Source organism: Alligator mississippiensis, chromosome 14 (genome assembly GCF_030867095.1).
Source record: "Alligator mississippiensis isolate rAllMis1 chromosome 14, rAllMis1, whole genome shotgun sequence".
Classification (NCBI taxonomy): Eukaryota; Metazoa; Chordata; order Crocodylia; family Alligatoridae; genus Alligator; species Alligator mississippiensis.
This window is the reverse complement of record NC_081837.1, coordinates 45,867,273-45,894,636: the sequence shown is the minus strand read 5'-3', so window position 1 is coordinate 45,894,636 and position 27,364 is coordinate 45,867,273. Positions and strand designations below refer to the sequence as shown.

At 44.4% G+C, this 27,364-nt stretch overlaps 2 long non-coding RNA genes across 2 annotated transcripts in view; one reads left to right on the top strand and one right to left on the bottom strand.

Annotated features, from left to right (window-relative positions):
- Positions 1-2,613: 2,613 nt before the first annotated feature.
- Positions 2,614-24,883, top strand: LOC109282850 (uncharacterized). Its single transcript, XR_002089879.2, has 3 exons — positions 2,614-2,843; positions 20,692-20,803; positions 21,594-24,883. It is a non-coding gene; the product is annotated as an uncharacterized LOC109282850 (long non-coding RNA).
- LOC132244712 (uncharacterized) overlaps positions 6,232-27,364 on the bottom strand; it is a 57,751-nt gene continuing 36,618 nt past the window's right edge. Inside the window, exons 2-3 of the long non-coding RNA XR_009456448.1 lie at positions 7,180-7,287; positions 6,232-6,742 (exon numbers count right to left, since the gene is read on the bottom strand). This is a non-coding gene — a long non-coding RNA (uncharacterized LOC132244712). The remainder of the gene's footprint in view (positions 6,743-7,179; positions 7,288-27,364) is intronic.

The following is a 27,364-nucleotide window of genomic DNA, read 5'->3' as shown; positions in this document are numbered from 1 at the left end:
TTTAGCTGGCTGCCAGTCCTTGTTTGCACAGGGACTTGAGCAGTGTGGAACAGGATTGCACTTTGGCATCTAAATCCACTTACGAATCTAACTGGCGGAACAGAATCTGGCCCTTAACCTCTCTGCTTCAATTCTCCCCCCATTACAGAGTTGACCGTGCCTCTGACATGCTCCAAGTTGATTTTAAATGTGCAAACTATATGAGGTTTTTTTTCATTGTTTGGTTTTTTTTGTGGGGGGGTGGGGGTGTCTTTTTTTTTTACTGAAAAGAATACAAATATTACAGAAAAAAAATAGCCTACCTGCTTGAGTATGAGAATAACTAATGTAAAGCCTTATGCTTTAAGATGAAAATAATCTAAGAGTGCTGATCACTAGGTATTTTAGAGGCTTAACAAATCATGCATTTTAGGGTTGCCAGTAACAGTAAACATGACTTTTAGTAGATGAGAGGACTTGAAAAGGAGCCACGTCACCAGAAAATTCTGATACTCGGTGTTTATTCTTAAAATATGCAATGGAGTAATTCATCCAAATAATTTCAAAGCTCAGGCACAGTAGGGCATATTCCTGAAAGAGATAAAGAGCGCTTGATAAAAATAAAGGTTCTGGAAGGCTGAGGGGCAGACAAAGCAGGCAAGCATCATTATCGCAGAATTTCCCTCTCCCACCACCACATGATTTGGGCTGGATGCCCCTGCCCAAACAAAGCTTTCATTGAAGCTAATATGACAGCATTTTCCATTCATGAGGGAAGGAGGAAAGGAGGTGGGAAGATTTCATGACCTTTAACAGGCGTGCAAACTCAGTTAATAACTGTGTGAAGAATTTATTTGAAATGCAGCTCCTGTAAAATGTGTGCGCACTATTTCCTCATACATATCTGTGCTTTTCCTAGCTAATGCCAAGGTGCTAGTTTCTTCACAATTACGACTGGATTCTGTTCAGAATCCCCCAAGCAAACAACATGGGCGAGGACTGCCATCTCCCTCAAGCTATTGCCAAGAGTTAAAAGATTACCCCAGCTAGAATAAGTCAATTTTAGCAGACCTACAGCGTACATGGTATGTAGTATGTACTAGTCTAATTATTCAGATCGCTCCCAATGTTTACCCAGCACTTAGAAACTAGGTCAACCCAGAAAGGTTTTATGACTAAAAAGAAGGAATCAGTTTTCAGGGGTGGCTTTAAAGTTGTATGACTTGTATTCAGATAGCAATAACTGTGCCTGTTGCACATAAATGAACTATGCAAAAGCGCTTCCTATTGTCCGAGGCTGCCACATGCACCTTTTTCACGTACACATATTTGGAGGTATCTGTCAAGCAAGGTTAACTGCAGACATGGATGTGAGAAGCACTCACTCGTTACGCGTGTAACACGTCACTGTTGCAGAATTCAGTAAGACGTCGAAAGGCTGAGGAGCAGGACGGGGCGCCAACCCTAGAAATTTTTCATTCTTTTTTTCTTTTCTTTTTTTTACTCTCAATCTACAAACTATTTACTGGGGGCGGGGCTTAATACATGTGACACTGAGCCCTTTTAATTAGAGCACCTGTCCAGGAACCTCCCCACCCGGACCTCTGAGCACATGTATAAGCAGCCAAAGTTCCTCCTAACCTCCAGCTTAAATTTCCCCTGCTGCAGCTTGAGGCCACTGCTCCTAGTCTTGTCCCCTACAGTCACAGATAAAAGACAATCTTCATCTTCTCTATCATCACCCTTCAGGTATCTGAAGAGTGTTATCAAATCCCTGCTCAATCTTCTTGTCCCCAGGCTAAATAACCCTAGTTATTTCAGCCTTTCCTCATAAGTCTTGCCTCTGAGGCCCCTAACCATTATGTTCCTCTCCGCTGGACTCTTTCCAAACTGTGCACATCTTTCTTGTAGTGTGGGGGCCCAAACTGGACACAGGACTCGAGGGGAGGCCTCACCAGTGCCGAATAGAGGAGAAGAATCACTTCTCTTGATTTGCAAGTGGCACTCCTGTCGATACAACCAGGATGCTGTCGGCTTGTTTGGTTGTTTTTTGCAGCAAGAGGACACTGTTGGCTCATACTCAGTTTATGGTTCACCATATTAATAATGTACTCAAATGTAAGAGAGAGAAGCAGTACTTAGCTGCATGTCCCCGTGTTAGCCTGCAAGCAGGGGGTTCAAGGAATGGCACATGTTGAAAGATGTGCGTCTTCAGGGCATTTGTCCCCTCTGCACTTGGCTTGACCATCCAAATGAGGGTAGATAAAGGGTTCTGGGTTCATATTCCCTGTCAAGCCTGCAGTACCAGGGTTGGAAGATAGATTGCTGGAAGATGCAAGAATCTTGACATTTTACATTTTAATTTATTTTCATGCAACTTAAACATTGCAATAAGCAGAAACTTTTCCCATTTAAAGTGCTTAGGAACTTCACTTCATAAATCTATTGGATACAAAAAATCATGGACCTAATAGAGACATTGGATTTATGACACATTGCAACCTGCCTCCAGCTGCCCACTTGCATTCCTTCACACATTTCCCTCCCTTCCCCCCGCCCTCCTCCCCTCCTATCTCTGCCCATTGTCTTCCTAACTCCCACTCGTTTATATTTTCACAAACATGCTTATCGTAAATTAGCTTCTTTCCTACCTTGGAGAACTCATAACACGAGCAGAGTCTGTCTGACTAAGGGTGTTTGTGCCCAAAAGCTTGCAAAGAACTTTTTTCCAACTATTTAGTTGGTCTAATAAAAGATAGCACATTTACTCAAAGAACCTTGCCTGCCTAAGAGGACTTGGACTGCAACTGATGCCAAATATGGTTCTATAGTGTGAATAACGTGTTTACTTTTTTCTGCTTACAGTAAGTTGAACTACGCTAATTGCTAAACTGGGCATTTGGGATATGGCTCGTTAAAGAATTAATAGCACTCTAGAGAATAATAGCAAAATTTAGCCAAAGCCATCTGTGAATTCAATGGCTGTAAAATGTTACAGCTCATTAAGAGTCTAGTCACGCAGCTTCTATGATCTAAAGCAGAGGTTCTCAAACCGTGGTCCGCGAGCTCCACTCGAGTGGTCCGCAGAAAGGTTGCGGAACAATCAAGAAAATCTGTACTTGTAAGGTAAGACTACTGATATTAAAATATGAACTGTGCGCTTTGATTTGCAGAACAAAAAAATGTTTATTGAGTGGTCCGCTGAGACCCTCAGCAATTTTCAAGTGGGCCGCAAAAAAAAAAAGTTTGATAACCACTGATCTAAAGCATTTGACTAAAGCATCCTTTTATCATCTAAGCGCAAGGAAATTCATATAATGCATTTGATAAAACAGTCATCAGATTCTAATACAGTACCTAGAGGGATATAGCAAAGTTGTAATAATATGTTTACCTGGCATACGTACCACTTCATGATATCATTTTGAGTGGCTTTTTCATTTCCTTTGCCATTTTGCTTTGAACTATTGTAGGAATAATTCCAGTGACACTTTGTTCTTTTTAATGTATATTTTCTAACTATTTTAGTTTTACATATTTGTGTTGAACTTAAATCTATTTGTAAGGCATAAATAAGTAAATATAGCTATAAACTGTAGTTCAAATTACGGTATCAATGCCAGTTCTCTCAATACAATCAGCTAGATAACCAGAATGACTATTTTGTGTAGTTTATTTCTACTACTATAACTTTTTTAACTTAATTTAACAGCTTCAGATACCAAAGGTAAAAGCTTTTTGGTAAAGAAGGCTTTTTGAAAAGGTTCTGACTTGTACAAGTTATTGATATGCTAATACATAAACATAGTTTAACGTAAGAGGGAGCTTATTCCACAGTCTGGACACCCTAGTTGTGAAGAAGATTTTCCTAAAGCTGAGCCTGAAATGGTCCTCCAGGAGTTTGTGACCATTACTCCTGGTTTTCCCCTCGGCTGTCCCAGTGAACAGTTGTTCACCGAGCCCTTGATGTAGTCCCCTAGTGTAGCGGTAAGCTGCTACCAAGTCCCCTCTCAGCCTTCTTTTTTCAGGCTGAAGCGTCCCAGATCCCTCAGCCTGTCCTCGTATGGCTTGCTGCGCAAGTCTCTGATCATACGGGTGGCCGTTCTCTGGACTCTCTCAAGCTTGTCCGCGTCCTTGGAGAAGTGCAGCGCCCAGACCTGGACGCAGTACTCCAGCTGCAGTCTCGCCAAAGCCGAGTAGAGTGGGAGAATCACTTCTTTGGTTTTGCTTGAGATGCATCGATTGATGCCTGCCAGGGTATTGTTAGCCCCGCTGGCTACAGCGTCACACAGGCGGCTCACATTCATACTGCGGTGCTCTATTATTACCCCAGATCCCTTTCATTTGTAGTGCTGGTCAGGTTGGCGTTGCCAAGCCGGTAGGTGTGCAGGGGATTGTTTGTCCCCACATGGAGCACTTTGCATTTCTCAACATTGAACTTCATCTAGTTCCGGTCCGCTCAGCTTGCCAGCCTGTCTAGGTCCGCCTGTATCTGCAGCCTATCTTCAAGCGTGACCACGTTTCCCCATAACTTGGTGTCATCCACAAACTTGGCCAGCGAGCTCTTCACCCCCACATCCCAATCATCGATGAAGATGTTGAATAGCACTGGATTAAGCGTGGACCCCTGAAGGACACCACCGGCCACTTCCTGCCAAATGACACAGATCCGTTAATTGGAACTCTCTGAGTCCTGCCCTGCAGCCGGCTTCCCGCCCACCTGACCGCCTCGCAGCTAAGGCCACAGTCTTCCAATTTTCTCGCTGGACATATACAAGTCCATGGGGATAAATGGGATGCACCCGAGGGTGCTGAGGGAGTTGGCTGATGAGACTGCTGAGCCACTGGCCATCATCTTAGAAAACTCATGGCGATCAGGGGAGGTCCCGGAGGATTGGAAGAGGGCAAACATAGTACCCATATTTAAGAAGGGGAAAAAGGAGGATCCAGGGAACTACAAACCAGTCAGCCTCAACTCAGTCCCTGGAAAAATCATGGAGCAGATCCTCCAGAAATCCATTTCTAGGCACTTGGAGGAGAAGACGCTGCTTAGGAGCAGTCAGCATGGATTCACCAGCGGCAAGTCCTGCCTGACCAGCCTGATTGCCTTCTGTGATGAGGTGACTGGCTCTGTGGATACGGGGAGACTGGTGGATGTGGTGTACCTTGATTTTAGCAAGGCTTTTGATATGGTCTCCCACAACATTCTTGCAAGCAGGTTAAGGAAGTATGGGCTGGATGAATGGACTGTAACATGGATAGAAAACTGGCTGGAGCATCCGGCTCAGAGAGCAGTAATCAGTGGCTTGATGTCTAGTTGGCAGCCGGTATCAGGTGGCGTGCCCCAGGGGTCAGTCCTGGGGCTGGTTTTGTTCAATGTCTTCATCAACGACCTGGAAGATGGTATAGAGTGCACCCCCCAGCAAGTCTGCAGATGACACCAAGCTGTGGGGAGCAGTACATACACTGGAGGGTAGGGCTAGGATTCAGAGTGACCATGACAAACTGGACGATTGGGCCAAAAGGAATCTCATGAGGTTCAACCAGGATAAATGCAAAGTCCTGCACTTAGGAGGGAACAATCCCATGCACCGGGACAGGCTGGGGGTGACTGGCTGGGCAGCAGCTCTGCAGAAAAGGACCTGGGGGTGACAGTGGGCAAGAAGCTGAACAGGACCCAGCAGCGTGCCCGTGTTGCCAAGAAGGCCAACGGCATCCTGGGCTGCGTTGGTACAAGCGTTGCCAGCAGATGGAGGGAAATGATTATTCCCCTCTGTTCAGCACTGGGGAGGCCACATCTGGAGCCCTGTGTCCAGTTTTGGGCCCCCTACTTCAGAAAGGATGTGGACACGTTGGAGAGAATCTTCACTACGACAGCTCTTCTGTGTTTCGCTGAAGGATTAGAGATCTTTCAACTGATGAGGGCCTCCCTTAAAGACTAAACTAATATAGGCCAGAAAGACTGACTGGAATGCACACAGATCATGAACAGAAACAGAGCCCATGTAGGAGGTGATTATCAGTTGTCTGTATACTATTTGTAAGGTAACTGTTACCTGGGTCATGGAGATAAGCCTAGATGCTGCCAGGTGAAGCTGACTGAGAAATTTGCAAAAAAAGGTACGCTTTAGGCTGAAAAACAGATTCGGCAAAACAATTGTCAGAGTCTCCCTGGGCTCTAGATGGTGCTGTGCTGTCATTAAATCAGAAGGCAAGACAGAAAAATGAATAGTATTTCTTTAATGTCTTTTAAAAATATTTACATCAGACTGTATTTATAGTCTGCTCTTATAATGTGGTAAAGTCCTCTTTGCTTTCACTTTGGTCTACTGTGTCTAAGTCACTTAGAAATACAAAAAGCTTTTCTGTTGATAAATCAAAACCAACACTCTCAGTGGAGATAATCAGACAAATCCCAGAATTCCTATCCCGATCCTTTTCTGTGCATCTTAGGGTCTTGGTTTTTTTAAATATCTGACATACAACTCCAGCAGACTCTACATCAGTGTTTCGTGCTTATATTTCGGCCAAACTAGGTGATCCAGGATTTCTTCCACCCTCAGCCACTTATTAGTCGTTTTTAGAGCATCTGTGATTTTCTTTTCTCATCATGCCCAGTTGTGATCAGTTTGTCAGGTAAGGTGTTTGCATCCTGTGGAGTCCATTTTTCTCTCGTGTCCGGTCTAACATGCACGCAGGTAACAGTTTCTGGACTAATGTGCATTTCTGAGCGTGTGCTGCTTATTTCCAAAGAAGAACAGGACTATGAAGAGAGTGATCATGAGGAGAATATACAAGGGGAAAGCAACCAGTGAGCAAATACTACCCTTTCCCCATAACACCATCAAACAGCCAAACAACATCAAACTTAGCAAACTGTATTATACAATCAAGAGTTTACAGGCCTCCCCATCTAAGTATTTCTAAGTATTTCTAAGTATGGGAAGCAGCTTCCCATCTAAGTATTTCTTCCCTCCATTGACTTAAAAGGAACCTAGAGACACTGGATTTCTTTTTCATGTGGTTTCACTCTGTGAGTAACAAGCCCTGCAGCGTACCGCAAATATGGAAAAAAACAAACCCACTTACCACATAATTCAGTCTGTAGAGCTGCTCTGACACAGCAATAGGGAGGGGAAAATGTTAAGAACCGCTAGATTCAGTCTCACCAAAAATCCTGACAACATAGTCATCTCTTACTTGCTTAAAATGTGCTTCCACTGCCTGTCCACATCCTCCAGCAGCTAGTCAGGCAAACATCAACGCTGGTGTTGAAAGGTGGATTCTTTCATTGTCGTGGCACTTCCACTGGAAGAGGCAGAAGGAAAAAGGGGGAAAGGGCAAAAGTAAGATGGAGGAGATGGAAAATAAGATGGGGACATATCAGAGAAGGAAGCACCATATGTTGTTAGGGAAATGGGGGCATACAGTCCACTTTTGCTTCCACTACATATATTCATTTTGTGCCACCCTCCCCCAAAAAGGCTGAGGGCAACGGTCAGTGAGAGCAGCAGGAGCCACACGGTTACTTTCTGAAAGGCCTTTGAAAGAAAAGCGGCCATCCTCTCGCTGTGAGGAGGGACGCCGGGACCATTTTCGTGTCATTCAGAAGCATTTATCTTAAAACACGCAGTGGCTCCTGCCTTCGTGCTTGCTCCCCACCAGGCTTGTGCGCCCCGCCGCTCACACCCCGCATCGCTGTCCCAGCCCGCTTGGCCCCGGGCCCGCGCTCACCTGTGGGCAGCGCTGCCTTCGGGCTCTTGCAGTGCCACCTGCCGAGGCCACCCGCACTGGGAGCAGCACCAGAGCATGGCCCAGGCCAGCAGCTGCCAGGCGTGCCCAGCTCGCCTGCCCCCCACCCCAGGCCGTGGCTGCACAGGCCGCAGCAGTGTCTGCCCGCCCCGCCCTGTGCCACGCTGCTCCGCGCAGCTGCAGGGGAGGCGGTGGTGTCCAGAACAGGGTCCCGGCTGCAGCGCTGCCTGACGGGAGGCTCTGCCCAGGGGGTGCAAGGCTGGCTGCCACCCTCACCCACGGGTGCAAGCGAGCAGCGAGCGATGGAAGTGCATCTCCGCATCCAAGGAGCGGGCAGCTGCAGGGCCGGGAGCTGGAGACAAGCACATCGTGCTGGGCCCCTACGGCACCAGGCCTGACACGTCGGGTGGCGAGCGGCTTGCACTGGTGCAGGCACCAGCGCAGCAGGACTCCTGGTGCGGTCCCCATGGTGCGCACAGCAGCTGTCACAGCGCTCCCCCGGCTACACTTCAGACACTGTTAGACCCCTGGTAGGTAAAACCACTTGTACTGGGAGGAGAACTGAGTTAACATGACGGAAAAAGAATGGTAACTCAGTAGAAAATGCTATTATTAGATCCGTCGTAATAACCAAGGGCTGAAATTCACGCGCACGTGTACTGCAGCGCCTGGGTAACTTGAGTCAAAACACTGGAATATAAATTTTTAGATTCATTACTTTTTAGGGGCTACAGAGATAGACTTTGTGGGAAGATTTATGTACTGTTTTCCTGTGACCGTCACCCCTCAGACTTAAGAGATTCCAAAGAAAGCAGTACATTAGGATGTGCGCCCCTACCAATAACACTACCAAAATACCACTTTTTGTACCGTGGTGGAAGGTCACATGCCTGCCATTTCTGAACCCATTTCTGAACAGGTCCTGTCTCACAAGCAGAGGGGTGGAGAAAACAGGCCTCCTTATGCTGATATCCCCTCTCCCAATAAAACCTCTTTTTGAATAGCTCTAACAATAAAACAGCTTTGACAATCCAGCTGGCAGATTAAGCAAACCTTTAGGGCAAAATTGCACTTTCTGGGGTCTTGGGGCAATGAATTCAATTGTGTCAGCTGTTCATGATAGATATAGCCAGTTGCCTACTGAACCCATAACATGAGGGATACCATCAAGTCTGGTGCAATGCTTGAGCATACTGTAGCTGTGCAGCAACAGGTACAATCTCTTTTAGCGATTCAGTTGCTTTAACCTTGAATAGAAAGCATTTAAGCAGGAGTGCAAGTGGCACGATGGTTGATTTCTGTAGTATAAAGCTCCCTTTTGGTAAGTCTATTCCTTTCTCGATGGAATGCTTTGTAGCTCTGGGCACTAGCAAACAGGAAATTATAAAAGGAGTTGGACGAACAGTTTTATTTCTGATTCATGGGTCCTGAATTATCTAAATCTTTGAATTCAGCACAAACCAGCCAAAACAAATAGCAAGTCTAGGGAGACAGCATATTGTGCAGCCAATTGGAAACAAAGGATCTTAGTCATTTCAAAATAGTGTTGTGTCCTCGCCACAACTTCTACTTCTGATTCATGATAAAGGATGAGATTTAGCAAAGCACAAAATGGAAAAGCTCTGTTGCCCTGTCAGGGTGACAGCCCTTGTTTGGCTAGAGAGCAGCTATTGTTCAGAGGATAGTTGTTTGGCCTGCGCTGGCAGTGAGGGAGATCCAGCAAATCTTGTCCCCTTGGCCTGTGTTAATCCCATTCAGCCCTAGTGCTACTGGGCACTGTCTAGCTGAAGTCAGTGAGGTAACAGTGAGGTAGCTGACCTTTCGCTGTCATGTATTGCCCTGGAAAAGCTGTCTAGTCCAAGGGATATCCTGATTTCCTGGATGTTCTAAAATAGCTTTTTTGGGTAAAATTTTATTTTGTTTTCTCTTGCTTGGTCACGGTCTGCATGATATATATAGTTTGCATTTTGTAGAATCAGTGGATATTTGGAAAGAGGAAACAAAAATAGATATTCAATTTAAAATGAAGTCCTGACTGGCATCCAAACGTCAAAAAGAGCCCTTATGTGATGTAAAGATGTTAACTTTGCTCTTTAAGAACACTGACATATATTTGCCAGAAAATATCAGTTTCAGAAAGCCACGGTATCTGTCAGCACCTTGGAATAAGAAGAAAGAAAACATAACAGGCTCCTTACAGGACGTTTTCTTCCTGTAATCAATCATGCAAGAGGAAAAGAGCCCATTGGGAAACACAGGAGCAGTTAATGTACTAGAGACACTACTCAAAAGAGAATCTGCCTGCATTTTCTGCCACTCCTTGGCCAGCTCTGTGAACGTGTCACATGGTTGTTTTGATCATTAATCCAATGCAGAAGAATGCAGTGTTAATCTAAGCATGAATTTTAATTTTTTTAGTATTTTGTCCACTGTAACATTAAATGGTTTCAATTAACCTTAAAGCATTTTCATTGACCCGTCTGCAGCATTCTGATAGGGAACTTACAATATGGGGTTCCCCAGAAAGAAGTTGATTTTCTTCCAGCCAGGGACAGCTAGCTTCACAAAGGCAGTTTGGTTCAGTTTGGGCGGTTTGGGTATTTCTGTCTGGGGCTGAAAGAACAGCTATGGGTAGCCTAATTATTATAGCGCACTTTTTTTCTTTTCTTTTCCCATTGAAGCAGCCTCGGTTCACACAATCCTCAGTTTCATTTTATTTCAGGACCAAGGAGAGGCAACAAATGGAGTGTTATGTAACACAAGGAGTGGTCAAATATTTGGAGTATACTAGCTCAAGAGTCGTCCCCCAGAAGTGAATGGGCCCAATCGCCAAAGAGTCAGAAAAGAGGAACTGTACACAATTATGTCAAAGAGTTTATTTTTCTAGAACGTCTTCATTCATTCTGATTGTATTTCATTGTCATGTATTGTATTATTAAAATCTAAAATCACAGAGGACTGTTCACTAGGTCAAAAGACTTTTGTGAACCTGATAAATCAAATGGTCTCCATGGTGAGTATCTTGGCTGGCTATTCCAGCTCAAATCACAGCTCACAGATGCTAAAAACTTAACATAAACCCAGGATTATTATGTGGTACTAAGGCAGACAAAACCGTGTGCAGAGGTGATATCTTTTACTAGACCAACTAAATAGTTGCAAAAAAGTGTTTTTTCTTTGAAAGCTTTCGGGCTCATACACCCTTCATCAGGCAAAGGAGAAATCAAAGATGGCAAGGGTTTTGTTAGGTGTTAAAGCCAGGTTGTAAAGAGCTGCTCTGTGAGAACGCACGCGAGGAGCAGACAATGACTATGTGGTACCAATGCATCTGAGTTTGAATCTGGCATACTTGGGACCCACTCTCCAGGTTTTCAGATACCACAAGAGGGTTATAGTTGAAGAAGTGGAACGGAATATAGTGGAGTAAACCAACAGTTAATTTTGGACTCCAGGGCAGTTTGGAGGAGAAGGAGATCACTTTTGACATGTTAGTGTTCTTCTGATATGTCCAACAGAGCCTAACACTGTAAATTGTACCTAACAATTTCAGGAAGCGTAACGAAACATCAATACAAGTTAAAAACTCTTGCACATGCAGCAAAAATCCCAGATTCCTAGATTCTCTGCACAATTTAATCCAAGGCAGCAGTAATGTAGCGAGAATATAGCAGACTGCAGATCTGAATTTAAAAGCCAAATTGTAAGCCAGATCCTGCCCTCCACTCTGCTGGTGTATGCAGAGAGATAGGAAAAGGAGATCATAGAAAACTCTTACTTCTCTGTGCACCACACTCTGGGCACAAACCTGTCCCACCAGTGTAAGAATAGCTGAGTTGTCGATACCAAACGGACTAGTCGTGGACCCGTGGCAATGTGAAGGAGCCAGTTCCAGATAGCAAAAACAGTCCCATTTTGGACGCACAACCCTCAGCTGCATGTCCAGGCACTCAGAGGCTGCCTCGGGTCCTCCAGGGTGCTTTTCTTTCTTACTCAGAAGTCCTCAATCCACCGACGGCCACCCAAGATCTGCATCACAGTGCGATCCCCGCATATGGGCAGCTGTAGTGTCCAGCCCCAGGCCTGCCTACAGGCAATCTGCAGCCATGGCAGCATGCATTGGCTGTCTACAGTGCTTCCCTGTCAGCGTTCACTGTGTCTGGTGCCCCCTCAAAGACCTGCCCCTGCCTTCTGAGGTCCAGAAACTATTGCTGAAATGCACTCCACAGTCTCCATGCTCTCGGTTTGCTTTCTGCTGCAAAAAATGCCTAGCCATAAGCAGGAACAGCTCATCCACTGGTGCAGATCCCTGGCTCAGCATGGGTTGAGTGCTGAGGAACTGGCAGTGCCTCTGCTAAATGTGTTGTCATACAGCAGCGGAAGGACAGGCATGTTTTCCCACAACACACCACAAAATAAGTCCTCAAGTGGGTCAGGTAATACGGCACTAAGAACCTTGGGAAACACCTCCAGAAATCCCAGCTCCAAATCCGGGTTCCCGCAGCAGCACTGTGGCCCTGCCTACACAGGTAGGAGAGTCACATGCCTGTCTGTAATGCAGGTGCTCACCAGTCAGAGTCCCTGTGCCCAGGGTACACTGCAAGATAGGCACACCTTGACGGTGAACCTTGCCGTGACACTGTAACTGGAGATCCTCTCACACCCTATGTTGGGGGAAGGGCAGGTGGGGGCCTCAATGGCCACATCCTAAAGATACCATGCAAAATGGACTGTTCAAGGATGAACACATTTTTACAAATATTTATTGCAGCAGGGAAGTATCCTATCAAGGATGCTATTTTCTATTTGCCATGAGAATTTGTTGAGAGCAGTCTCTGGGGATGGGCACTGATCCAACTGTGACTATGCTCCTTGGGTCTCAAGTAAGAGAGAGAAGGGACTGTTTATATGTTGTGCAAAACTAAAAAAGGTCTTTATTTTTCTAGAGAACCTGGCAAACTGTATCTTAGTAAGTATCAGCACAGAAATTCTCCAGGGAAGAAAAACGGAGAAAAACTTAGCAGTAGACATTAAAAAACTAGATTCCATGGCCACTTCTCAAATATGCCAGAAGTAGAGCAGATTCGCACTTTTACATACTCCCTGGGACCATCGAAAATACACACAACAGTGTTTTGAAAGAAAACAATGTGTGAAGCGATGCTGTCTCCTTTCTACGAGCACGGGAGGGTTACAACGAGATGTCACTGGGGACCCCTCCGAGAGCCATGGGTCTAGGAGGCAAGGCAGGAACGTGACAGGGCAGGCGCATGGGCACACACGCACACAACTGGCAGGCTGAAAGTTTCACCCATGCAGCTGGCCTTCAGGCAGCTGGATTCTGCAAGGATTTACAAACACTAGGATAGAAGTCCGCTGTGGTCTCAGATAATGCCAGGGGAAGTGGGAAGTTAAGAAGGTGTAGCAAGGGAAGAAAGACACACTTTCATAAAGGAGAGAAGTGACAAGGCAGGAGCTGCAGAGGAGAGGGTTGTGCTGTGATTATGCAGAGAGATGTAGAGGAGCCTAGGTCTAGATGGGGAAAGGAGCAACAGGAGTAGAAAGAGGCACGGCCCACACTATGGAGGATTTTGAACTGGATGCCTAAATATGCAAGGGGCCTCCTGACAACCAGCATATCCAAAAAGAGAGACAGCAGCATTCTACGCAAGTTGAAGCACAGAGAGGGAAAGGGGAGAGGGAAGTGTGAGAGCATATTTAACGGTTACCAAGTAGAGCATGTATGACTAATGCAAGGTGGTATTCCCCAGCGTGAAGCAGCAAGCCTGGGTCAGTCATTGTAGGACCCCAGTGTTCACCCAGCAGGTCTGCTACATGGGGAGGCACCACTGTTGAAAGTGCCACAACATCTGGAAGAAAATGAAGGCATGTCTGCTGCACAGCAGCAGCCAGCATGGTTGTTATGAAGAGGCTCCCCTTGTTATGCACGGTAGGTCAAACTCCAAGCGGTGACCAGAGCATCTCTTACCCCATCATGAGAACAGGCAGACTGGCTCACATCTCAGCACACTTATTTCCATAAGACCTTCACACAGGCATCGTCTCTGATTCCCAGTATGACAGAATTACTCCTATTTGGTATTTTCCATGGCCCCTAGATTCCTCACCAAGTTTCTCTTGGTAGTGGCCATGCACCTCAGGAAACAAAGATTTACTGATATCTCAATGACTGAGGACAGACAGGGGCTATGCATAGCAAGTTTGAGAGGGTCTGAGGGTCACTATGACACCCTTCCATTCCCTGGGCCTCAGTAGTCAGCAGAGTCAGCCCGGGTGGCAGCAAGGTCTTCTCTCCCACATGATTGACTCTGAGCTCCAAGGGAAGTCATCCTATAGTTGAGATCTCTCCCTTGGCAGATGCAAGAACCTAACTCTCCATAACTGGCCACATGGCTTCCTGTACCACCATTATACTGGATACTAGAGCTCACCAGAGCGGTTTGCCAGCTTGGTCACGGACAGTAAATTCTCCAAACAGACCACCTCCAAGCACAGCTCTGTCTCATCGTCCCCTGCTCAGTGGAAGAATTCAAGCAATATTTGCAAGGGTGTACCCTTTCTTACTTCCTTCTTTCAACAATGCCAAGAGCGCAAGACACTTTTCTCTTAGGATGGGAGACCTGTGCTGACCACCTTTGGACCCCAAAGACGCTAAGATCCATCAACGTCGCTTTGTTGCTCAAGGCAGTACGCAGAGCCTGCGTTGCACTTATTCCTCACATTCAGAGCTGTCATGGTCAGCTCACGACAGACAATATTACTAGCACTATGCTGGCAAACAAGGTGGCAAATCTCCCTGATTAAATGGGAAAGCATGCCACCTCCAGCTCTGGCGCATTTACTACCAGATACTAGGCCTGTGCGAAGTGGATAGTATTCGCTTCGGATTCGGCCGATTTGGGGAACAGGGATTCGATTCAGTGATTTGAATCGCTGTCCTGATTCAATTTGGCCAAATCTGATTTGGAGATCTGGCTGCTGCCAAATCTCCGAATCAGCCAGGCCCATCCCCTGCCCACTCCCCCAGCCCGGCCACGGCTGCCCTGCCCACCCCAGCTCCTGGCACTTGTTTAAGAAAAAGCCCTGACTCAGCGGGTGCTGCCAGGCGGGGGGCAATCCCCGCCGCCCCATGCTGTGTGGGGGGCTCTGCACGAGCCCACGAAGCCCCGAGGCTGCACCAGGATCGGCGAGTCCCAAGGGCTTTTCTCCGTTTTCTCTTTTTCTTTAAAGGGCTGGAGCTGGCCCGGGCAGGGCATCTGTGGGGGGCCTGGGGGAGCAAGGGAGGGGTCCAGGAGCTCATGGCAGAGCCCCCCATGCAGCATGGGGCAGTGGGGATCGCCTCCCCCGCCCGGCAGCACCCAGTGAGCACCGGGGCTTTTTTTTAAAGTATCAAGCTGGGGCGGGCAGGGGCAGCATGGGGGCTCCGAGGGGGTTGGCAGGGGTCCCCCCCCCCGCCGTGGTCCCCTCCTCCCTCCCCCAGCCCCCTTCCCCACCTCTAGTACTTACCAGCTTGGAGTCAGCTGCAGCCACCACGGACTGCCCAAATCATCAAAGATCTCCAAATCTTTTTGGAAGATTGGGAGAGCTTTGAATCGATTTGGACATTTAAATTGGTCCCGGTTTGTTTGGATTCAGAGATTCAGTCACCGAGTTGGGGCAAATCTCCTCCATATCAAATCACCACCTGAAGCCTTGCAAGGCCCTACCAGGTAACTCTTTTCACTGTGCACTTTCCGGGTCTTCTGAATTTTAACATGGACGGCCCCAGCAAAGTTTTTCCCTGGCATCCACATTGTTGGATAAAGGGCTCGGTCCTCCACTCCATCTGTGAGGACCAAGGTTATCTAGTGCCTGGAGTTCAGATCTAGAAAATCATAAATGTTCCTATAATAACATGCGACTTATAGGCTCACTATGTAGGTATATGTACAAGGAAGGTAACGGTGCAGTGTGCAGGGACTGATGCTAGTCCCCCATTTCTTGTACACTTCACAGGTTTGGGAGAAAAATCAACAGTTTTGCCAAGAATTTATCATCGTTAATCCTGTTTCTCAATGCAGAGCTCATCTGCCTTGTTCTGAATCCATGCAGGCTCATTTGCCTGTTTTGGATAGAGAGAAACACAACTTCATTGTGAAGTGTACTAAGAGGCTGGGTGCCATGCCACAAGTTACTGATGATGTGAAACAAAGGCAAACGGCTGCCTTATGCAATAGTTTTGAGACTTATGCACAACATCCTAGTGCCTGAGGCATTCAGACACATCATAACATCATTTCCAAAGATTTAAGTTTAGTTGGATGAGGCCAAAACATCTTTTCATCTTTGTTTTGCTGTTTAGAAAGGAGTGGTATTATATACAGCTGAAATAATGGGTTTATTCTTTTAAAACTGAATTCCAAAAGACAGAGTGCATGCAGAAAGATAAAGTTAGAATCAAGCAACTACCATTGCGTACTGCTTTGCCCAAATACTGCTTTTGAAAATAGCAATAAAACAAAAGTATGTATGTAACCCCAGGGAAGTCATTGATGTTATTATGGGCCCGCTGCCTATCTCTGGAATCAAAAGTTTCCTTTAAAATAATACCGGTTAAGTTATTGGTCAGACTTCTACACAAGGTGTCTTAACTTACAGAGGAAAAGAATAATGCTGTTTCATTGTTTAAAACAGCTATAGCTTGCGTCAGTCAAGGAGTGGCTGCTACTGGTCATCCCAATAAAAACAGAACAGTGCAATTACTCATTGGAATAATTAAGACTCTGTTGATGTGGCAAAATTGCCTCAAACACTGAATTAGAAGATGCCCAATAAGTAAATGAGTGACCTATTTGTTTCCCAAGCGGTGCTTACATTAAGAGCCTGTACAGACTTTTTCTTCCTTAAAGATTTTCTCTCACTGACAGCTAGGGCGACTTACACCTGAAGAGACTGGTGCACATAAGCAGACATATCTATTAACAAGGGAAGGGATGCTGCTGCGATTTGAAATGCTCAGAAAATTTAACAACTCTGCTTGTAAACTCTCGCATTGCTTTTTGCATCAATTTGCCAGAGAGAACCCAGCTTGTTTCTCCTGAAGATTTCTAAAAGGCGATTTGAGGAAGTTTGGAAAAAGCATAAGGAGAAATACTTCCATGTTTCATGGGGTGTTGGTTGCAGCGTGTTGGCCTAAGGACATAGGCAAACAAGATTCTTTGGGTAAATGTGTTATCTTTTATTTTTATAGTTTCATAGTTGTTTCATTAGTTTTAGTTTATGTTATTTTATATTTAGTTGGTCTAATAAAAGGTATCACATGTACCCAAAGAATCTTGTCTGCCTGAGGAGAAATACTACGCAGCATCCTTGCGTATCAGTCTTGGGTCCCGATAGTCAACAACAAAAAAATCCTAAGATCAGTAAGAGCGATAACTTGTCTATTTGTCCAGGTTTTGCCTTCTAACACCAAGCGCACTGATTGTTTCAGAAGATGAAGTTTGATATAATCACTTGATTTACCCAAGTCATATTAGTTGTATCAACGTGTACTTAAAGACGCTGTGCTGAAGTTGAAGACTTCATAAAATGTAGTTACCTTTAGAGTAAGATACTGCTGCGTGGTTTAACTTCATCATATGTGTACCTACTTGCTCTTGCTCTGTAAAGGGGGAGAGCCTGTTTCATGAGTAGTTCTCACAAGTGTTGACAGCAGCATCCAAAAGTGGTTCCACATCTGCCAGGTAACTTCAGTGAAGGTGGGGGCATGGATGATGAATCACGGGTGGGAGTGATGGGGAGATCTGGCCTGGCAAGCACGAATGAACAGGGCCTACTTTCATTGAGTAAAGAGCTTGCTTGATTCATTTGGCACATCAGAATGGAATCGGGTATTTTAGAAAGTATTCCAGTGACACAGAAACTTCCCGTAAATTGACTAGTGCCAGTGCCTCAAACATCTGGCAAAGGATGCAGCAAAACTCATAAGAAGACTTCTTAATAAGATTTACCCTTTCCAGTGTGACCATTCACTTGGACATAGCCATGAAGATTAGTTAAAAGCACTGTTGGTCTGGCCTCTCAAGAGTCCAGACATAACCAGTCCAAACTCTACATTTTACCTAGTACCGTCAGCACTTTCATACTGATGTATAAAAACAGATGTGAAAACATTGACAAAAATATAACTGAAGAGCAGGGGGCACTACAATATTACGGTCTTACGCAGTAAAACAGTGTCTGCCTACTGTGGAATCTGTGAGTGTCGTTCCAGGCGAGCATTGCATATAGGCTTTCTTGTGGTAGGATAACACACGTGTATGCTTTATCACGGGACAGAGCAAAATACTAATGTGCTAGATCCAACAGCTTTTTTCCTCAGTAGTTTCACAGCATGCCCGCTAAGACCCAAAAATCCAGCATATTGTAAATTAAAAACAAAAGCTAAGTGTCGAGACTACGTTGCAGAAGGTTATTTCATTAAACTGATTTTTTAAAATTCCTCTTACAATTTCTAAATCAAAGGCCCTCACCTAAACCGCCTTCAAAGAAAGTACATCGTATTTTTATAATTGTATTTGTTTTGATTTGAAGAACAATGCAAAGAGCTACCTCCCTCAGGGGCTTTACCAGCTGTCCAGGCATACAGAGGAATGACGGTGGTTCCCTCAAAATGCTCAAATTCGGTACAGTTCCCGGATACGCAGGAGGACGGTCACAGCGCACTGTACCCACTCTGCTGGTGTTTGCTTAGAGCCTGCACAGCTTGTTTTGTTTATGTAAGGATGACATGCTCCTAAACCATATTGTGGAAAATCATCTTTCTGCCAAGTCATATCTAATCTACAGCCTGACATTCATAAATTAAACAAAAATATGTTCATTGGCTCCTCTATCATGTTAAGTATGGAGTAATTCTGTCTAACCCTTGAGTCGTCTTGTAAGCTGGAATAGAGATTTTTAGTTTTAAAATCCATAGGTTAACAACTTGAACCAGGGAACTGGCTAAAGCATCTCTTAAAACCCACACATGTATAGTGCGCTATGATACTCTGTATAGGCAAGCAATATTTCTAGTAGCTTACTACTAGAAATGTATTGAGCACTAAACAGGATTTTTATGCAAGTTTTGGGAAGTGATTACCCCTCTATTCAGTGCTGGCAGGACTTCATCTGGAGTATCGTGTCCAGTTTTGAACACTGCACTTTAAGAAATGTGGCCAGATTGGAAAGAGTCCAGAAGAGAGAAAAATATTGGAAATAATCCTAACACAGTTGGAAAGATTAGAAAACCTGGGATTTGTCAGTCTAGGAGAGAAAAGACTGCGGGGGGAAGGAAGGGAATTTGATAACAGACTTTAAATAAAGGGGCAGGTTGTAACGGAAGGGCTCGTGACCAATGTTTCCTTGTGTCCGCAGGCAGCGGGACAAGGAATAATAGACTTAAATAGCGACAAAGAAGTTAGTTGCTAGAAAAAAGCTTTCTAGCTACAAGTGTAGCTCAGAGACAGAGAGAGACTGTAGGATTCCTGTCTTTGGAAGTTAAGTGTAGATTGGACAGACGTTTGTCTGGGATGGGTTTAGACAGGGATAATCATGCCTAGAGCAGCAGGTTAGGCTAGATGTGACCTCCTGAAGTCTCTTCCAGCCCTGTTTTTCTGATTGTGTATCTTGTACCATGTGCTCTGGAACTGGATGTTCTTTATAATTGGCTCTGTAGATTTTACACCCTGTGATGATGTAACTCATCATTGTTTTTCAAATAATCACCCTAATTGATGGAATTTGGTTCTGTGTAGGAAATATTTGAAGCTGGCTACCATGCAAGTGTCCTAAATAATTCTATATCTGATCTAAGCTGTCAGAGTATATCCTAGAGTACATCTGAAGCGTCTCTGCCCTGCCCAGCACCATTTGTCATCATTTACTCTTGTGCAAAATGCATCAGCAAATGACAACCTGTTTTGGCAGCATTTTACACCCACTTTGGACAGGTGTGATTGGTGATACTGGGTGCTTGGAAAGGGATAATCAGGCTCTGAGATTCAAAAGAGGTTTCTCTTTTTCTCCTTCCAAAGGGAAAGAGAAAAGTAAAAATTCTTTTGTTTATTTGGCAACCACGGACAGGAAAAATATTTTTATTTGCACTTAGCAACCCTCTGAATTGGATTCTTTAGTACAAAATAGGTTTTGCAGACTAGATGCCATTACTCCTGGGCAGTTGCAATATCTCTTCCCCTGCTCCTTCCATTTTATAAAATTTCAAGGAAAGGATTGTTTTCAGAAGACTGTATTTTGGGAAAAGTTTTGCTAAGTCTCCGTTAATGACATGAAATAAAATTCTTCTAAGATAAAATCCCTCAGTTTTTACAAATGTCACAGATAATGGTATAAAAATCTACATAGACAGGACATCAATAGCAATCAAAAAACGCTGCTCATAAGGAAGACCAGAAGTCTTGAGGTCAGCTTCCCTGAGTGACCGAGACAAGACGTAGTACCGCTGCTGCTCTGAGCCTATCCTCCGTTCTGGATGTATCCCCGCCAGTGCACCAAGAGACAGTTTTGGGACAAGACAAATGTGGGGTTCACTACGATACCTGGTTAGAGAGCATTTGTCATCCCTGAAGTTCTTAGTGCAAGTTTTACAAATATATAACAACCAATGGGCTTCTTTAGCTTACGTAGTAGCCTTGCCAGTATCTTTTATAAATCATAAGCAAAAGAAGACCATTGGTTATTTTATATTGCCTATTGGGTTTGGGGTTGTTTTGCTGTGTTGTAGGTTTTTTTGTAAAATGGCAGTGACATGATACTTTTCAGCAGTCTTGAAGAAGCCAGGCAGTCTGTATTATCCAAGGAGAGGGCCCAGAAGCTAATTATCAGAAAGTGAAACTGCTTTAGTTTAAACATTGTGGTGGAAGAGCTGCATAAAAGTATGAACTTTCTGTCTGGTTCTTGCAGGTTTTAACTGTTAGAGATGGACCCAGCCTACAATCCTGCATCTCACCTGAAGTCAACCCTTTTTACCTCATCTGGACCCAGACTCGCCGACAATGAGATTTGGAAGATTCAGGTCTGAGGTTTTGTTTCAGCCCGTCACAGAAATATTAAGTGTGTATCCTGAACTGGATTTAAGTCCACAGTTCTGATGTGGGGGACTACTTCTAAGTATTATGAGACCTTATTCTTTCCTTCACTCTCTAAAATAGTGGGCAGTGAAGGGAAATAATAACCAGTAAAATAGCTTCTAGGCTGCTGGCTAGAATTTTTCATGACAGTAAGTTGGCTTCAGAAAATGAACACTTCTCATTAAGTACAGATGAATGGCATTTTCTACATTCATGAAAGTACAGATCAGCATTTTAAGAGCTATCACATACATCTAGCCCTCATCCCAATTAGCTATGGTAGTTTAAAACAAATAGAAAAAACAAGAATCCATTGTTAGTTTTATATTACGGCCCCTTTTTAGGCTTAATTGTAGTTCCACAAGCTTTGAAATTCATAAAGCAAATTTAACTTTCTGTAGTTTAGAAAAAAGAGTCCTACACTAGAAACTTAGTTAATTTTTCTTCTTTATGTATTCAATTTGGCTTTTCATATCCGTGATTTAAGAGCTAAAAGCTGGAGGGTCTTAGTCACAATAATGAGTCACATGCAATATTGGCAACGAACCACTTACAGCAGTCTTCTAACAGGAACTAACTTCAAATCAGAGATTATTCATTTCCAGGCAAGTAGCACATGTACTTGATATTTTTGCCTTGTGGCCCTTACGTTGCTTTTGTAAGATCTTTGTAAATATTCTTAAAGACGGCCTAAATCTTAGGCAATAGCTTATAAGAAATCTTTGTACTTCACAGATGGTAACTGCAACTTTTTGTGTAACAGAGAACATCTAGTCCAGCATAGCTCCTCCTGCTCACTTCAGAAGAAGCTGGCTTTTAGGAGAGCTGTTACCTTTGTGCATGTGAGTTCCTGTCCAAGTCAAGTCTGTTGTCACGTATATTCATGATATAATTAAATCAGCCATCAGATGAGGACCTTCTGGTGGGCAAGCCAGTGGTGATCTCATTGAGGTATAAAGTTACTCTTGGCTAGTCTCAGGATTTCCCAGACATACCTAAATAGTCAAGTCCCCTTATCTGGCATATTTCACAAACAGCCTGCAGATGCTTGCAGTGAATCAGTGTAATGTTATTTAATGAAGAGATGTTCGTAGCAAGGAAAATACTTTGGTGAGTCGAACCCAGAAGGTTGCACGCTCCTGCTCAGTAAGGCAAGAAGAGATCTAAAGGTATAGATAGCTATAACTTCTGATAAGTTCACTTCTGGGCCTTTTTCTTAGAAAATTAGATATATGCTGGCAACGTGAAATGGTAGCGAAAAGACAATTGGTTGTGGTCTTGTAAGTCAAAATAGCCAAAGGCAAAGAGATCATTTTTCCTTTAATCAGCTGTGGAATGTCGAGCATACGTTGGGACACCGACCCAGAAGAATGCATACTTGGAACTTCGAAAGAGTGCCTGTGTGCCTGGAAAGGACCATACATCATACAAAACACAGAGAACTGAACACACATTATTTGGCTAAATAATGACTCAGGGGATGACAGAGATACCAGAACTGTTTAAAAACATTTGCAAAACCTGCAAAGAAAACTACTTTACAATGGTAAGCAACTAAACAAAGTCAAGCATCTATTGTATAGGAGGAGAATAAGTGAGACCCACTAGGTTCTGGAATGATTTTCCAAAGCAAATGGCATCCCATGTTTGACCAAGCACTCGTGAATGTGTTGGAGAAAACATTCCAGTATTAACAGCGAGTTGGGAAAGATGATCTACTAGGTTTTTTCTGTCTCTAGTTCCTATGATCTTCAAAATACCACCTTCACTCCGCTGCATGGTTTCCTGAATCTGCTTGTGCTAATGGGAAGAGGTTTGCATTCTATATGAAATGCAGGGCAGTCATATCACAAACTTGGCTTAAGCTTAGTTTCTCCTCCCGCCCCCGAGTATTTTTTTCTCCACCGTTCAGATCTGGAAAGTAGCAAGCTGACGGAGCTCGGGGTTGTTTTTTTAAAATGTTGTGATTCTTTCTTTTTAGAATCCGTGCCCTAGTGCTTCTGGGAAACTCGTGACCTCTACATTTTTAATTAGAAGTTGTAATTTTCCCATGGCAACCTATTTTGATGTCACAAATACAGAACCTGTGAAATCAAACAGCTTCCAATGAAAAGGCATCTACCAAAAAAAAGATGGATCTGCAGATAGATGGTGGCAGGGTACTCAGTGACCTGCAGCGCAGGGGAGAAAAAGTTAACTGTTTCTCTTTTCATACATCTTCACGAGGCTCTAATGATGAGATGGACAACCATCTCATCTTCCTGGGCAAAACTAAAGCTAGGTTTGAATGGGATTGGTCGGAGGAAGACACGGGTTAGGAACTGACATTTCCGAACCCGCTCATCACTGCCTGCCACAATGACTTCACTCACCCTTCCTGATATTGCTGGGAAAGTTATAAACAACGTTTCTCTCTCTTGTATGGAGAAGTGTTAAGAACCAAATATTGTATTTTCAATTACCGTGTCCTATTCTCACCCTCAACAAAGGTTGAGCACAGCTCTCTCCAAGCTGCTGGCGAAAGATAGATCATTGTTGCCGTTGCAGGTTACTGGTAATGCAGCATTACAGGGGCACCTCAAGGAAGGAAAAGTGACTATCGATTCAGGACTATCGTCTTTCCCCGAGCTCTTTTCTGGTTAGGACTAACCATGGCACTGCCTCGTTTGAGTTTCCATTGCCCGCAATCAACCCGCTGGCACCACTGGAATGCTAGCCGACACCTGCCGTATTCGCCGTTCTGGTCGGGGGCCTGACCACAGCTCCCGGGAGCCGTCACCACAGTCAGCATCATCCCTCACGTTACATAGCAGCTACTCAGGAACCATGTTGTCTGCTCTTATTGCTGGATTAGAAGAGAACAGTTTATATACACTGGTGAAGGATAAGTGAATGCCATTAATAGGATATGCAGACCATGGTTTCTCACTCTCTCAGGATACATTCACGTTTCCAGGCATTATTGCAAATCAACCAAAAATAGTTTTCACCTCAACAATCAGAAAGACGGCAATGCATGTGCCCAAGCTGTGCACAGGCACAAAAATCAAGGCTGTAGCTTCATGCTTCCACTGTTCGAGGGAAGCATGGGCCCCTTTAAGGAGTCACGGAGAGGAGGAGCAGAATGGGCCTGCATTATGGGATAACTTCCAACCTGACCAAAAAGACAGTGCTCTCTTGTGAAGCACAAGTTGACATATTATAAATGCAGTGGTGCACAGCCAAAGGCAAAGTTTCTCAATCTTTTTCACTTGGCAATCCTTTATTCAATGTCAAAATGTTTTTATAGCTGCTATTACATTTATAGTAAAAATAAGAAGAAAAACATACTGGCATTACGTTGCTGTGACTGATGTGTGCGCGTTTCAAGAGCCTGACCAAGAATATTTGACCTTGAAGGGTAAGAGGGTGAGAGTGTTGGGAAGCAACATTTTCTTTGCTTCTTTTACTGTCATGCAATTTTTAAAGACTCACAAATCACAGTTTGCCTTTCATGACCTCTTTAGGAACTACAGCCCAGCAGTTGAAAAAGGCTTGAAAAAAATGCTAATATCCTGTTTGTATGGACCGTATAGCTAAATGAGATACTGGTGCACATCATCAGAGGAGAGAATGGAAACGGTCTGGTGAGAGCCAGGCTGTAAGAGCTGTTGTCCTGCTCCTGCAGCTTAGTCACTGAACCCTGCTTTGCCTCCTACTCATTCTAAATAGAGGAGGACAGTGCTAATTCCTCTGTTATTTAGAAGGACTAGCTGCAAAACAGTTCAAAGGATGTCAGAAGAGCCAGCTTTTGACTTATTAAAAACCCTGTGGTCTGATAAGATCTTCACAGATTATGTGTGTCCGAAATCATTATCCAGAATGAACAACTTACATACTTCATTCCGAATGGTGTGAGAATCAATTAGCCCTCATATAGGAAAGGGTGTGTTTGGTTTCTCTGGTAGGTACTGCAATGGAAACAAACAAACACGATCCCAGATGCAACAACATCCCACAGTATTTCATTAGGAATCTACTGAAAAATTTTGGTTCAATAAAAAAAAACTTCTATTCCATCCTGGGTTGCTGGTTGTAGTTTGCCTATGTCCTTAGACAACATGACAAGGTTCTTTGGGTAGATATGATATCTTTTATTAGACCAATGCAAGAGTTGGAAAAAGTGGTCTTTGCAAGCTTTCGGGCACAAGTGCCCTTCTTTAGGCATAAGGTGTTTGCGCCCAAAAGCTTGCAAAGACCAATTTTTCCAACTCTTGCACTGGTCTAATAAAAGATATCACATCTACCCAAAGAACCTTGTCTGCCTATATTAGGTCAACACATTCTGATTGCAACACCTTCATGTCTTATATAAAACCAGTTTCATTTCACAAAGTCGCTTTGTGAATCCAAATGATTCTGTTCTAGACTTATCAGGATATTTTAATATTTTTTTCTAAATATAATTTTATAATACATGTCAATATTACTTTTAAATGTTTTGATTTCAATGAAAAAGCATTTCCCAAAGAGCACTAAAATATTCACCCTGTTTTGAATGTGAACAACATTGCTCCCAGCTCTGTTTACACTGAGCATCAAGACAAGGAAGTTGCCACTGCTACATCCCAAAGGTAAGACATCTGGCATTCTTTCCTGATTCAAAGGCCATGCCTAGTATCTTCCTTAAACATATCACCCCACTTCGATGCTTCACAAAGTGCCAAATTTTCTTTAAAATTCAAATAAAAGAAATGCAAAATAAACACTTTATAGTGTTCAGCAAACAGTCTTTGTCGGATGTTAGCATGTCACTGAGCCTTCCCTAAGAAGGACCAGTCAGGTTGTTCTGCTGGTGAACTGGCTCAGGAGTCTCAAAGAGTAAGTGGGAGAGAACGCTTGAGAACCCCCAAAGTTTGGGTGAAAAGAGCAGCATCTGTTAGCTGCAGAGGGTTTACTACATTTTCTACTATTTCCACAGTTCACAGCCTCCCGCGGGAAGGAAAACAGTCCCCGAAGCTGCCAGACCCCAAAGAGGGTACAGTGAAGGCCAAAGCATTACAAAAACAGCCCTCAAAAATCCGGAGGGGAAAAACATATATAGTTCTAGAAAACAGCTTGTTTTAAAGCGATCAGACCCATCCCAGTCTTCCTCAGCCGATTCAGATCTTAAGTCCGCTTGTTCCCCCGCAAAAAGGAAGATGCCCAAACGTGTCCCTGAGGCCCTCTCCCCTGCAAGCTACGTGGCACCCACAGCCAAGCACAGAAACCCCACAGCAAGGGAAACAGTGTGTTCAGAACAAGGGGGAGATTTCTGCACAGTCCCCCACCAGCCTGGAGAAGCTGCCCAGGCTCACAGCCGGTCTACCACTGCATTAGCCTCAGAGCCCCACTATCTAGGTTTGAGCTCTCAGTGCCTGATGTGAGCTGTCGTGGGTGGTCCTGCCGGTTTCTGAGGATTTAAGCACGCCGTCAAGACTCACTAATGCACGGAGACCCTGCGACCTGTGCAACAAATAGGAACCACTCTGAAAATGTACGTGTTACTGCAGCTCTTGGGAAATGGATGTTGGCTTGGCCAAGGGCTGCTAACAGTTAGTTAACTGCTTTCAAAAGACGAGTGACCGATAGGAAACATCTCTGATTGTTATCTCAGGAACTTAACTTACACATGAGGAAAGAGCGCAGCCCAGGAGGAAAGGGTTGGGGGCAGAGGGGTTTGAGGTACACTGAAAATCACATTTTTAAAACAGCTGCACTATGTTAATTTTGCAAGTCTCGTTCATTTACACATGGAAATAGATTGGCTTCTCAGGATGAGCCCTCCCCTCACCATCACTTTATCTGACTCCTTTATCCAGCAATGTGTGGATTCACAACCGTGGCATTAAGTTCTGAACAAATACGGTCATCAATGTATAATACCAAAGCAGACCAACCAGGCTGCCATCCCAGCATTGGATAGGAGAAGCTGAGACGGGAAGGAGCCTTTGAACAAGTTCCACTGCAAATTCTTCATTTGACCTAGAAGCTGCAAAGGAATTACTAGATGTTCTTGTCACAACCCAAAGTTGTGATTTGTTGTTTGTGTGCGCTTCGGCATCGCTAAATTATGTTCCCGCTAAATTGCAGCTTCCTCGCACGGTGGAGTTCTCTGCTGCGGAAGAGAACTCCGGCGCAACGGGGAATTTCCCGCCAATTTGTAGCTTTCTTTGCATGGTGCATTTCTTTTGCATCTCAGAAATGCACGGTGCAAAGGAGTTCCCGCCATTTGTATGAAGATTCGTGCCACGTTATTGGCCAATTCTAATATATGCACACGTAACAGCTAGCGATTGGCTTGCTAGCCGTATAAAGAGCTCGAGTGGTTTCCGCCCAAGTTGGAGGACTCCACGAACACCAGGAGAGAAATCACTTGGAGAGAAATCACTTAGAGCGTGAAGATCTCTAAGCGCTGCGGATCCTCACGGACCCAATGCATTTCTTAAGCAGGCAACAGAGGTCTAAACAGCCTCGGGCCTCTCCCC